This window comes from Arvicanthis niloticus, chromosome 19 (genome assembly GCF_011762505.2).
Source record: "Arvicanthis niloticus isolate mArvNil1 chromosome 19, mArvNil1.pat.X, whole genome shotgun sequence".
Classification (NCBI taxonomy): domain Eukaryota; kingdom Metazoa; phylum Chordata; class Mammalia; order Rodentia; family Muridae; genus Arvicanthis; species Arvicanthis niloticus.
In genome coordinates, this window is record NC_047676.1 from 9,919,758 (window position 1) to 9,924,578 (window position 4,821).

Sequence of the window (4,821 nt, forward strand, 5' to 3'; positions counted from 1 at the left end):
ATCTATTTCTCTATATAGCATCAAAGAAAAACAGTACATCTTCATTGATCTAAAGAAATCTGCCCAAAACGGTAGGCTAATACCTAGTAATTGTTTTGTATATGTGTGTGTGTGTGTGTGTGTGTGTGTGTGTGTGTATAACAGGAAGGTGTATTAATAATAGGTATTCTTCCTAAAATGTTTCCCTTCCGTCTTGACTTGAAGGGCTCATTAATCGTGATTTACAGTCCATAATGAAGCCATATCAGGAAGATCACCTGCTAGCTTTTATCTTCTCCTAGATGGCTCCTGGACTCAGCTAACGCCTCTAGCTCTCAAATTATCTCTGCCTCTTCTTATACAATGACCTCTGAGTCTTTGCTTGAGGATGAAGTTTCCATATATATGTATACAAGCTCTTATTCTCTGCACCCTGACCAGTTGTGGGTATCTGTTAATAAGCATAGACAATGAATAGAAACTTCTTTGACTGGTGTTGAGAAAGAGAGGCTTTAATGTATGAGTTATAATCATAGGATTGTTTAGGGGTTCATTAGGGGTTAGTTCACCACTGGTTCCATTTAGCCGACTAGAGGTAGTTAGTTCCCTCCTAGGGTCCATGATTTATCTAGCTATAAGTTCTTAGCCTGATTGATATAGTGCCAGGTATGGATTCATCTTGTGGACAGGGACTTAATATAAATGGAGAGTGATTGGGTGCTTCAGTGACATTTGTGTCACTATTGTACCAGTGTGTGTGTCCTGCAAATCTGGGCATTGCTTTTAGCTTGATGGGCTGAGTGCCTTGCTGCTGGGGTGCCTGAGTGCCACTGACAAGCTGTTCAGGGGAGGTAGAACACAGTCTGTAATAGAGGTCCTCATCTGTGTTTCCAGAGTGAGAAACAGCAGTGTCTGAGACAGATCTGTGGTTCCCAGAGAAGGCCTTCTCATTTCTAGCCCTCTGTACTCTCAGCACTCACTAGGATTCTCTGGGAAATTTAGGCACTATTCTTTATGACAAAGGCCCTTACCCTGATCCTTGATGAAATAGATAGTCCTTTCTTGTTCAAAATGTTTTTATTTGATGGTGAATATAAATGCATACACCTTACTCAGGGTGAACCAGGGATTAAAAACCTTTTGCAGGAAGGAATGCCCAGGAAGGGAAATTCATTGCCTGAACACTCAGGGACTATCTATCTAGATACCTCAATAGCATTGGTACGTCCAAGTTTTTATGTCATGGTCCTCTTAGTAGAGTGTCGGGGTTATGTGTTCCAGATCAGGTAGTTCGTCATGGAGCTGGCACCATGCTTGCAGTCCTCAATTCTGAGATCCCCTGGGTTTTGAGCATGCTCAACTTTACCAGTTCTTCTGTCTGGGGGCATGTTCTACTTGCCCCACATTAGCTGATAGGGTTCACAGCTAGTTGTGGCTGATGATTACTTGACCTCCAAGATTATACATAGCTCTTTCTAGCACCATGAGAAGTGGTCCATATGAATGAAGTTTCTAGTGACTACCAGCCTGATTTATTTTTATCTTCTATGAGTAAACTATGCAGTGACTTAGCAATAGGTTCTCTGGGTTCTTACAGTTAACCAAGGGAACTGGCGTTGCTTGGGTGTTCTTAGGACCTTACTGCATATTAAATTTTTCTGTGGTACTAGGAGAGCTGACTTGAGCAACATTCACTATTACCACGGAGGATAATCTTTATTTTCTGTTAATATTAGATTTTTATATATGTTAGGGTGTGCTACATCCTTTATGCCTTTGTAACTCCAATGAGATCTTCTTGAAACTCATGCAAACTTTAAAAATTTAAGTGTCCCTAGTGACCAGTTTAATATAGCATTCATTTTAAAGATGTGAAACATAATCAAATGTATATTTGTTAATTTACTGCTGCCAATTTAATTTTGTTAATTAACTTTTCACAAGTATAATTATTATATTTTTGGACTAATTATCAGATTTAAAGACTCTGAAAAGCTGTTGCTCTCTTCCCTCTCCTTTTTCACAGTGTACTCTTTCAAACTTTTACATGCCACCATAACAAGAGGAGCAAGAGATGAATGAGCCCAGCAGAGCTGCCTATAATCCCCAAATTATAGAAGCTACACCACACACACGCACATGAACACACACACACACACACACACACACACACACACACATGTACATACTTTTAAATGTAGGAACTGAATGTAGGAATCAAATATTAAATATATAGAGATCACTTTGAAGACTCTTCTCTGGGTTAGCTATTAAGAATACCATAAAACACATTAGAGTCTCATAGATTCTAAAAAGCTGAATTATTGATCAAGGATATTGACCAAGCCCAGATGTAACTGAGATTATATCTTATATTTACATTTATTATATATTATATATTACATATTATATTATATATCATATATTAATTATAGTGTATGTCCTATGTCATACATCATATGTTATGTTATATATTATATATCATATATTAATTACATGTTAAACATCATGTATCATATACCATATTCCGTATATCATATTGCATATTGAACACATCATATTGCATATAACATATATATTTATATATCATATTATATAGATACACATATTATTATACATGATATATATGAGGTAATTTGTAATATTATACAATGACATATGATATATGAATATGATATATGGCATATGTTATATGCAATATGATGTATCCAATATGCAATATATGTATATATGTATATATTATACAAATATATGTATAATATGTATACATATATATGTATATACATACACACACACACACACACACACACACACACACACACACACATACATATATATCTTGAGATACGGTTAATGGGAACTTCACATAGACATGGGTCGATTTTCTTTAGCTTCCTTCTGACCTTGGATTTAGCTTCTTATTTTTATCCTTTCTGTCTCCCACCTAACATTTTATTGTGATAAGGTAATGGCAATATCCTTCTAGTCTCAATGTTTTCACCTGTTTCATTTTTGGCAACCCCCATGATAGTCTTTCAGTTAAAGGAAACTTTTGGTTTTTAAGTGTGTTATCCATGAGTCTTGCAAACTGGTTTACATGAGTGCCACTCTTTACACATTTACACATTCTACTTTCTCTTTGGGGGGCGACGGGAGATTGGTTTTTATTACAATCAATATTGCCAAATACAGTGAAAAACCTATATTCTCTGCAAGAAAGCCTGATGTATCAGTAATCACTGAACATTTTTCTGTTATTATAACAAATATGTATACTTTTTATAAATGTGCAAATATATATATATATATATATATATATATATATAGTTGGAATATAGTTCATGTATTTCCAAGTACATTAATAAACGTGCATGTCAACCCAAATGTTCAACTAGTTAAATGTTGGGCCTTGGATGAGGTAACTCCATTTAACTTGCACCATCAGTCTCGTAACACACAGGTAGAGGGTATGATTAGCAGGTCTCCACCTCCAGAGATTAAAATATTAATGAGTTATCTAGAGAATGGGGGGCATAGCTAATTAAGTTATTCCCTCCCCTTTTCCCCCCTCACTATAAAAGACAGGGGAGCCTGGCTTTTGATGGGAGCATGAACCATCTATACCCATTCACCACACCATGAATAATAAAAGCTTTGGAAAATCAGACTCTAGTGTCGCCTGGGCCTTCCTGCTCCTCTCGCCAGATTCCCAGCCTTTGGAACCTACTGTGTGAATGTGGAACCCTCCGCCAGCGGAGTGGAAAGCCTGCCCAGGACCCCGACGCCTGACTTCCCCCCCCACCCCCGCGAGAGGTTTTTTTTTTTTTCCCACAGTTAAATATACTGCAATCAGGACAAAAGATTTGCATTAAAGTTGTAATTGTGTATTATTATATATAACAAAATTATAGATGAAATATTAATTTCATACATGAAAGTTTTGGGGCAGAAAACTGAGTAAGTCATTTTTTCATTTGTCGTGTAAAAATAAGTTTAAGTAACGTTTATCATAGTCATTAAAGCACAAATAACTTTTTACTATTCAAATATTTTGCTGTAAAGCATACAGCATTCTTGCAATGTCTTTAGGAGAGGATCTTTTTTGGTAATGTTTTAACTACAATTATAAAAACAAGTGTAATCTCATATTCTTGTAGCTAAATGATGATTTGGGAGTTTTAACTGAGGTATCACATTTGGTTTAGAAGATACAAGACTGTAACAAATACAGTTATTTACATAATATATTTTCATAGGTAAATATGCACTATCTCTAATAAAATAAAAACACGATAATGCTATTTTATTTTCTGCATAAGTGAGTCTCTTGAGCCAAATCATGAAAGAGACTCATGGAAGGACTACAGAGAAGCCTAAGGGACCAATATAAAGAAAGTAGAGGATGTGTCTCAAGGCCTGAAACTTGGAGACTAAGGTGTAAGCTGCTCTTGCATCATTTCAGTACTGGTCATTTCTCTCTAATTCACTTTTTCCAGCTTGTTTTTGCACACGTCATCCATTTTCTCCCTTTTCTCCCAGGTGTTTTCTGAGGTCCAGCGATGTAGAGCCAACTCCCTGACTCTGGGAACTTAGACAGAGGAATGGAGGGGTGGGTGAGAACATTATACTGCTCATAGATCAGTAGATATTATGATCTGTTAGTGTTTCCCACTGAAAAATGTGGACATGCTGAAATCCTTACTTCCTAGGTGATGATGTTAGGAGATGGGGTGTTAGGTGATGATTTTTGGGAGGTGGAGAAGTCATAAAGACCGTAACCAGTGGGCTTAGTACCCTTCAAAAGAAGGCCCCAGAGAGCTCTTTCCTCTTTCCATCATGTAA